The sequence below is a fragment of the Botryllus schlosseri genome, chromosome 11, assembly GCF_051294905.1.
Source record: "Botryllus schlosseri isolate E-star chromosome 11, Bs_hap1, whole genome shotgun sequence".
In the NCBI taxonomy this organism is placed as follows: Eukaryota; Metazoa; Chordata; class Ascidiacea; order Stolidobranchia; family Styelidae; genus Botryllus; species Botryllus schlosseri.
This window is the reverse complement of record NC_137246.1, coordinates 1,133,296-1,143,754: the sequence shown is the minus strand read 5'-3', so window position 1 is coordinate 1,143,754 and position 10,459 is coordinate 1,133,296.

Genomic DNA, 10,459 nt, shown 5'->3' with positions numbered 1-10,459 from the left:
ATTGCCTGTAGCCAAATGGAAATTGTGACGTGATACAATTTCACTGAGGCGTGAGATTTGCCTGCGTCGACACCATATAGGACACTATGCTTGCACCATAGTGTCCTATATGGTGTCGACACAAGCAAATCGCACGGTTCAATGAAATTGTATCACGTCACAGTTTCCATTTGGCTACAGGCAATTTGACGGTGATTTTTGACCGGCTTGCCGAGCATTAAATTTGATGAATCGGGTATCAATCGAAAGCTGACTCTGCACTGATTACGAAAATATAAATTTTATTCCGCTCGCGGCCCTGGAACCCCCACAATCAGCCCCCAATTATTCATTGTCGAGTAGATTGGCAGTGTGACGCAACAATGATGTCTGGCGAAACGAGAGACTCGCTCAAGAGCAAGGATGCGGCCGAGCGGCGAGAGTGGGATCAGCTGACGTCGCGGCAATAGCGATGTGCAAACGCGCCACAGAGAAACGCTGCGCTGTTGATACTTTTTCTATGCGTTTCGGTACAAGCGAGCACACACCAGCCTTTCCTTGACTTGTAAGGGTAGAACTGGGTCCACGGAATGTATTAGGGCCCTACCAATTTTCGCGCAATATCCTTCAGCTGATAGAGATATGTAGGCTACGTCTAAGTAGTCTACATTGGATATGTCAGATTATTATGATATCGATTGCCTTAGCCCGCTTGTTGCGTAGGGCTCCAGAGATGCGTGGCGATGTTGATACTTTTTCTATGCGCTTCGCTAAAAGCGAGCACACACCAGCCTTTCCTTGACTTGTAATGGTAGAACTGGGTCCACAGAATGTATTTGGTCCCTACCAATTTTCGCGCAATCCTTCAGCTGTTAGAGATATTTCTAGTAAGAAAAATATACTTTCAAGTAATAAGATTCACTCAAGACAGCAAATTTAGATAATGTAAATATATCATATTGTAGTAATACAAATACAGTGTTGAGTTTTCACTCTAGTCCCCATAAGCACCACGTCGGTGACCTTGCCAAATTCCGAGAAGGCAAAAAAGTGCAAACTCTGTTGGGCCGAATGGACAATGGACATTCAGTTATTCACAAAAAAAAATACTGCAAATCCGTATTACGTAAGTTACATTAGGAATATACATACAGGCTACAGAATGAATATAATTCAAATATCTGTGATACCACTGTATTACTTTTGACGCAAAAGGTCCCCGGCATTCAAAAAAACTATTTGGTGATTGAAAAATGCTAAACCAACTTCCAACGTCAACGTTTATAGTGATATCAGATATATTCCAGTGAAAAACAAATAAGGTATGAATTTGGTGGTAACATTTTGGAACCATTTGGCAGGTATGGCCCGCAAGCTTTCTAGTAACGGATTGAACCCGGACAGCGATACCAGTTTAATTCGACACTCCTGCTGTTAAACTTTATTCAACAATCAGCATTTTACCTGCTGCATTCGCGGACCAAGTCCTACCCATACGGATCAAATAAAAGCTTGTAATGTATGCTCATGCTCAATGCTCCCTGCTCAGTGCTCACACTTAACCATAAAAGCGACTATAGAAAGTATCGACACCCGCCATCAACAGCGCGACGTGTCTATGGAGCCCTACGCAACAAGCGGGCTAAGGCAATCGATATCATAATAATCTGACATATCCAATGTAGACTACTTAGACGTAGCCTACATATCTTTATCAGCTGAAGGATATTGCGCGAAAATTGGTAGGGCCCTAATACATTCTGTGGACCCAGTTCTACCCTTACAAGTCAAGGAAAGGCTGGTGTGTGCTCGCTTGTACCGAAACGCATAGAAAAAGTATCAACAGCGCAGCGTTTCTCCGTCGCGCGTTTGCACATCGCTATTGCCGCGACGTCAGCTGATCCCACTCTCGCCGCTCGGCCGCATCCTTGCTCTTGAGCGAGTCTCTCGTTTCGCCTGACATCATTGTTGCGTCACACTGCCAATCTACTCGACAATGAATAATTGGGGGCTGATTGTGGGGGTTCCAGGGCCGCGAGCGGAATAAAATTTATATTTTCGTAATCAGTGCAGAGTCAGCTTTCGATTGATACCCGATTCATCAAATTTAATGCTCGGCAAGCCGGTCAAAAATCACGAGGAAGGTTGGTTCGATTGGTTTGAAATAAGGACAAATATGTTAGAAATGAGGTGAGTCTCATGTCAGAAATGAGGATAGTCATGTCAGAAATGAGGATAGTCATGTCAGAAATAAGGATAGTCGCTATATTCACTATAAAGTCAGTTACAGTACCAGGCACGACTTTCTAGTGCTGCTAACCCAGTCCGAACACATCCCAGACATGATGTCCAAACACGCCCCAGACACGATGTCCGGGTATCAACACAGGCCGAACACGCCCAAGACACCATGTCCGAATGGCAACACAGGCCGAAAACACCCCAGACATGATGTCTGAACACGCCCCAGATACGATGTCCGGGTATCAACAGGGGCCGAACACGCCCAAAAGACACCATGTCCGAATGGCAACACGGACCGAACACGCCCCAGACACGATGTCCGAGTGTCAACTCAGATCCGAAAACAACCCAGACACCATGCTTGAATGGCCGAACATGCCCCAGACACGATGTCCGATTGGCAGCACAGGCCGAACACACCACAGACATGATGTCCAAACACGCCCCAGATACGATGTCCGGGTATCAACACAGGCCGAACACGCCCTAGACATCATGTTTGAATGGCAGTACAGGCCGAACACCCCCCCCCCAGACATGATGTCCGAACACGCCCAAGATACGTTGTCCGGGTATCAACACGGCCGAACACACCCAAGACACCATGTCCGAATGGCAGCACAGGCCGAACACACCCCAGACATAATGTGTGAATGGCATTAGGCCGACCACATCCCAGACATGATGTCCGAAGTCGCCGCAGACACAATGTCCGAACACAGCCGAGACACCATGTTTGAATGGCCGAACATGCCCCAGACACGATGTCCGATTGGCAGCACAGGCCGAATACACCCCAGACATGATGTCCAAACACGCTCCAGATACGATGATCGGGTATCAACACAGGCCGAACACGCCCAAGACACCATGTCCGAATGGCAACACAGGCCGATAACACCCCAGACATGATGTCCGAATACGCCCCAGATACGAAGTCCGGGTATCAACACGGGCCGAACACGCCCAAGACACCATGTCCGAATGGCAACACAGACCGAACACACCCCAGACACGATGTCCGAGTGTCAACTCAGATCCGAAAACAACCCAGACACCATGCTTGAATGGCCGAGCATGCCCCAGACACGATGTCCGATTGGCAGCACAGGCCGAACACAACCCATACATGGTGTCGGAACGCCCCAGACACGATGTGCTATTGGCAACACAGTCCCAACACCCCCCAGACACGATGTTAATAAGGTTGGTCGTGTTTGAAATAAGGTCAGTCTAGTGTTTGAAATAAGGATAGTCATGTTAGAAATAAGGATAGCCATGTTTGATATAGGGATAGTCATGTTTGAAATAAGGATAGTCTCATGTCAGAAATGAGGATAGTCATGTCAGAAATGAGGATAGTCATGTCAGAAATAAGGATAGTCGCTATATTCACTATAAAGTCAGTTACAGTACCAGGCACGACTTTCTAGTGCTAACCCAGTCCGAACACATCCCACACATGATGTCCGAACACGCGCCAGATACGATGTCCGGGTATCAACACGGCCGAACACACCCAAGACACCATGTCCGAATGGCAGCACAGGCCGAACACACCCCAGACATAATGTGTGAATGGCATTAGGCCGACCACATCCCAGACATGATGTCGTGTCTGGGGTGTGTTCGGCCTGTGTTGCCATTCGGACATGGTGTCTTGGGCGTGTTCGGCCCGTGTTGATACCCGGACTTCGTATCTGGGGCGCATTCGGACATCATGTCTGGGGTGTTATCGGCCTGTGTTGCCATTCGGACATGGTGTCTTGGGCGTGTTCGGCCTGTGTTGATACCCGGGCATCGTATCTGGGGCGTGTTTGGACATCATGTCTGGGGTGTGTTCGGCCTGTGCTGCCAATCGGACATCGTGTCTGGGGCATGTTCGGCCATTCAAACATGGTGTCTCGGCTGTGTTCGGACATTGTGTCTGCGGCGACTTCGGACATCATGTCTGGGATGTGGTCGGCCTATGATGCCATTCACACATTATGTCTGGGGTGTGTTCGGCCTGTGATGCCATTCGGACATGATGTCTCGGGCGTGTTCGGCCTGTATTGATACCCGGACATCGTATCTGGGGCGTGTTCGGACATCATGTCTGGGATGTGTTCGGACTGGGTTAGCAGCACTAGAAAGTCGTGCCTGGTACTGTAACTGACTTTATAGTGAATATAGCGACTATCCTTATTTCTGACATGACTATCCTCATTTCTGACATGACTATCCTCATTCCAAACATGAGACTATCCTTATTTCAAACATGACTATCCCTATATCAAACATGGCTATCCTTATTTCTAACATGACTATCCTTATTTCAAACACTAGACTGACCTTATTTCAAACACGACCAACCTTATTAACATCGTGTCTGGGGGGTGTTGGGACTGTGTTGCCAATAGCACATCGTGTCTGGGGCGTTCCGACACCATGTATGGGTTGTGTTCGGCCTGTGCTGCCAATCGGACATCGTGTCTGGGGCATGCTCGGCCATTCAAGCATGGTGTCTGGGTTGTTTTCGGATCTGAGTTGACACTCGGACATCGTGTCTGGGGCGTGTTCGGTCCGTGTTGCCATTCGGACATGGTGTCTTGGGCGTGTTCGGCCTGTGTTGATACTTGGACATCGTGTCTGGGGTGTGTTCGGCCTGTGTTGCCATTCGGACATGGTGTCTTGGGCGTGTTCGGCCCGTGTTGATACCCGGACTTCGTATCTGGGGCGCATTCGGACATCATGTCTGGGGTGTTATCGGCCTGTGTTGCCATTCGGACATGGTGTCTTGGGCGTGTTCGGCCTGTGTTGATACCCGGGCATCGTATCTGGGGCGTGTTTGGACATCATGTCTGGGGTGTGTTCGGCCTGTGCTGCCAATCGGACATCGTGTCTGGGGCATGTTCGGCCATTCAAACATGGTGTCTCGGCTGTGTTCGGACATTGTGTCTGCGGCGACTTCGGACATCATGTCTGGGATGTGGTCGGCCTATGATGCCATTCACACATTATGTCTGGGGTGTGTTCGGCCTGTGCTGCCATTCGGACATGGTGTCTTGGGTGTGTTCGGCCGTGTTGATACCCGGACAACGTATCTGGGGCGTGTTCGGACATCATGTCTGGGGGGGGGGGGTGTTCGGCCTGTACTGCCATTCACACATGATGTCTAGGGCGTGTTCGGCCTGTGTTGATACCCGGACATCGTATCTGGGGCGTGTTTGGACATCATGTCTGTGGTGTGTTCGGCCTGTGCTGCCAATCGGACATCGTGTCTGGGGCATGTTCGGCCATTCAAGCATGGTGTCTGGGTTGTTTTCGGATCTGAGCTGCCATTCGGACATGGTGTCTTGGGTGTGTTCGGCCGTGTTGATACCCGGACAACGTATCTGGGGCGTGTTCGGACATCATGTCTGGGGGGGGGGGGGGTGTTCGGCCTGTACTGCCATTCACACATGATGTCTAGGGCGTGTTCGGCCTGTGTTGATACCCGGATATCGTATCTGGGGCGTGTTTGGACATCATGTCTGTGGTGTGTTCGGCCTGTGCTGCCAATCGGACATCGTGTCTGGGACATGTTCGGCCATTCAAGCATGGTGTCTGGGTTGTTTTCGGATCTGAGTTGACACTCGGACATCGTGTCTGGGGCGTGTTCGGTCCGTGTTGCCATTCGGACATGGTGTCTTTTGGGCGTGTTCGGCCCGTGTTGATACCCGGACATCGTATCTGGGGCGTGTTCAGACATCATGTCTGGGGTGTTTTCGGCCTGTGTTGCCATTCGGACATGGTGTCTTGGGCGTGTTCGGCCTGTGTTGATACCCGGACATCGTGTCTGGGGCGTGTTTGGACATCATGTCTGGGATGTGTTCGGACTGGGTTAGCAGCACTAGAAAGTCGTGCCTGGTACTGTAACTGACTTTATAGTGAATATAGCGACTATCCTTATTTCTGACATGACTATCCTCATTTCTGACATGACTATCCTCATTTCTGACATGAGACTCACCTCATTTCTAACATATTTGTCCTTATTTCAAACCAATCGAACCAACCCTGTAGAAAATCACCGTCAAATTGCCTGCAGCCAAATGGGAACTGTGACGTGATACAATTTCATTGAACCGTGCGATTTGCTTGTGTCGACACCATATAGGACACTATGCTTGCACCATCCTTCCATGCTATCCCAGTAATGCAGGGAAGCCATGAATACCAGTGTTACTAATCAGGTCTTAGGTCTGACCCGGCCGGGGATAGAGCCGACCACCTACTGATCAAGAAGCCGGACGATTCACCATTACGCTATCTTGTCGGTTCAGTAGTGACTTGATTTATAGATAACTAACCAGCGGATAGATACGCAACACCCGTCGTCACGCTTGCTTGCCCGGAGGAAAGTACTGCTCAGCAGAGATGAGCATGGATTAGGATTAGGTTTTGAAAAAACAGGATTTGTGAAATCTTGTCGAGTTTGGATTGGATTTGGATTAGACATTTTGTTCAGAACGGATTAGGATTTGGATTGGATTGACCTATTTTCTGGGAGATTGAAATGTCGTGTGGCGAATGGCGACAAACTTTATTCAGATCAGTTATTAATGTATTTAAGGTCGCTAAGTTATCTTGAATCGAGTGAATCGTTGGTTGTGAAAGAAAATTTTCGAATCCCTCCATTGCATAAATTAGTATTTTTTCTGAATTTCCAGTTGGAATCGGATTAGGATTGGACATGGACTTGAATACGTAGAAGTTATGGATTAGGATTTGGATTTGGATTTGAAGGTTCGGATTTGGATTGGATTAGGACATCGAAATTTCAAATCCGCTCATCTCTGCTGCTCAGCAATCTGAACGCAACGTAATTGCTAGTCCCATAGCTGACGACCCGCGTGCTTAAATTCAATTAAGTTGATTTTATTTGAAAGCTACTGTCGCACTGATTCCGAAAATATACATCATCATCATCATTGGTTTATTAGCAATTTTATCAGTTCAATACACCACAAAAAAATGCGATACAATGAAAAGACAGGAAGGTGTCGAAGCGACAAGGAGCAGTCCATGGAATCTGACACCCACCTTGGCCTAGGCGATGTAAAGAGGAGGCATGCACACTGAATGAAAGTAAAGAAGATAGTATAGAAAAAGAAAGCGACAATAAATAGGGCGGCATGTCATGGGAAGCGAGATCGATAGGTCAGTCGTGGTCCGGTAATCTTGAGGATGGACTGTATTTATTTAGTAGTAATTGCTTGTATTTTGACTTGAATGTGGACATGCTCGTCGACTGTCGGATGGCCGGCGGAATACTGTTCCACACATCAGGTCCGGCATATTTGATAGAGCGATGATCTTTTCGGTCGATCATATGACATTAGAATCTAATCTAATGAAATACACCTTAAAGTCTGAAAATCGGGATTGTTCTAAACAATAGCAGCGACGCAGCACAATGACCATAACAATGGCCCTTGCGTGGTTGCGATTGTTCAACAATGCCGATTTTTCATTGTTATGGAGATTGGCATTGGGATGCAACAATGCTGTCTGGTGAAACGAGAGAGTAGCTCAAGAGAAAAAGAGCCAGACAGCATTGTTGCGTCCCAATGCCAATCTCCATAACGATGAAAAATTCGAGGCTGTTTGTGGGAGTTCCAGGGCCACGAGCGGAATGAAATTTATATTTTCGTAATCAGTGCAGAGTCAGCTTTCGATTGATACCCGTTTTACCAAATTTAATGCTCGACAAGCCGGTCAAAAATGACCGTAAAATTGCCTGTAGCCAAATGGAAATTGTGACGTGATACAATTTCACTGAGGCGTGAGATTTGCCTGTGTCGACCTCGACACTCGACACCATATAGGACACTATGGTAAGATCTTCCAGTTCCGTGATCAGATAGGTCTGCTGTTTAGTGATCACCAATGTTTACATTTTTGGCGCCGTACGGAACAAGCGTGAAGACTCAACTCGTCCTGGCGAAATTTCGGCGAAATCTCTGTGATCACGTGAAACACTATTTCCGCGAACTCGGAATATTAACCCTCAACTCGCCGCAGGACAATATTCCACAATTCAATAATCGAAATGTTAGGTTATTCTAAACAAATATAATATCTCTAATACCTATACATCTTCTATTCACAGTGAGACCGGCTAACGAGAATCAACTTGACACATTAGTGCCATTTTCACTGTCGCAATATTCCACTTTTCGGACATATGGCCGCCATTCCAAATGGGCGACAGATTCCAAAGTATGCTCAGTTTCAAGATTAATTCAAGAATGTTTCGCCAATATATTTCACACAATCAACGTATTATCGGAAAGGTCTTTCATAGTACTTTAAAAGAAAAATCTACATTCAGAGTGATTATTGGCCTTTTTGTTTTCAATACGACTACCAACCTTAGATAATATTGCGCTATCAGGCATATACCCGTCATTCCAAATGTGCGACAGATTCCAAAGTATGCCCAATTCAAAGCTGAATTCAGGGGTGTTTCGCCAATACATTTCACACAATCAGGGTATTATCGGAAATGTCTTTTAAAGTACTTTTAGAAAAATCTAAATTCGGAGTGATTATCGGTCTTGTTTGTTTTCAATACGACTAACAACCTTAGATAATATTGCGCTATGAGACATATACCCGCCATTCCAAATGTGCGACAGATTCCAACGTATGCCCAATTCAAAGCTGAATTCAAGAGTGTTTCGCCAATATATTTCACACAATCAACGTATTGTCGGGAAGGTCTTTCAAAGTACGTTAAGAAAAATCTAAATTCAGAGTGATTATCGGCCTTGTTTGTTTTTAATACCACTACCAACCTCAGGTAAAATTGCGTATCGGACATATGCCCGCCATTCCAAATGTGCGACATATTCCAATGTATGCCCAATTCAAAGCTGAATTCAAGGGTCTTTCGCCAATATATTTCACACAATCAACGTATTGCCGGAAAGGTCTTTCAAAGTACGTTAAGAAAAATCTAAATTAGGAGTGATTATTAGCCTTGTTTGTTTTTAATACCACTGCCAACCTCAGGTAAAATTAGGTATCGGACAAATGCCCGCCATTCCAATTGTGCGACAGATTCCAAATCATACAAATTCCAAAGTAAATTCAAGAGTGTTTCGCCAATATATTTCACACAATCAACGTATTGCCGGAAAGGTCTTTCAAAGTATTTTAAGAAAAATCTAAATTAGGAGTGATTATCGGCCTTGTTTGTTTTTAATACCACTAACAACCTCAGGCAAAATTGGGTATCGGACATATGCCCGCCATTCCAAATGTGCGACATATTCCAAAGTATGCCCAATACAAAGCTGAATTCAGGGGTCTTTCGCCAATATATTTCATACAATCAGCGTATTATCGGAAAGGCCTTTCACAGTACTTTAAGAAAAATCTAAATTAGGAGTGATTATCGGCCTTGTTTGTTTTTAATACCACTACCAACCTCAGGTAAAATTGGGTATCGGACAAATGCCCGCCATTCCAATTGTGCGACAGATTCCAAAGCATACAAATTCCAAGGTAAATTCAAGAGTGTTTCGCCAATTTATTTCACACAATCAACGTATTGCCGGAAAGGTCTTTCAAAGTATTTTAAGAAAAATCTAAATTAGGAGTGATTATCGGCCTTGTTTGTTTTTAATACCACTAACAACCTCAGGCAAAATTGGGTATCGGACATATGCCCGCTATTCCAAATGTGCGACATATTCCAAAGTATGCCCAATTCAAAGCTGAATTCAAGGGTCTTTCGCCAATATATTTCACACAATCAACGTATTGCCGGAAAGGTCTTTCAAAGTACGTTAAGAAAAATCTAAATTAGGAGTGATTATCGGCCTTGTTTGTTTTTAATACCACTAACAACCTCAGGCAAAATTGGGTATCGGACATATGCCCGCCATTCCAAATGTGCGACATATTCCAAAGTATGCCCAATACAAAGCTGAATTCAGGGGTCTTTCGCCAATATATTTCATACAATCAGCGTATTATCGGAAAGGCCTTTCACAGTACTTTAAGAAAAATCTAAATTAGGAGTGATTATCGGCCTTGTTTGTTTTTAATACCACTACCAACCTCAGGTAAAATTGGGTATCGGACAAATGCCCGCCATTCCAATTGCGCGACAGATTCCAAAGCATACAAATTCCAAGGTAAATTCAAGAGTGTTTCGCCGATATATTTCACACAATCAAGGTATTATCGGAAAGGTCTTTCA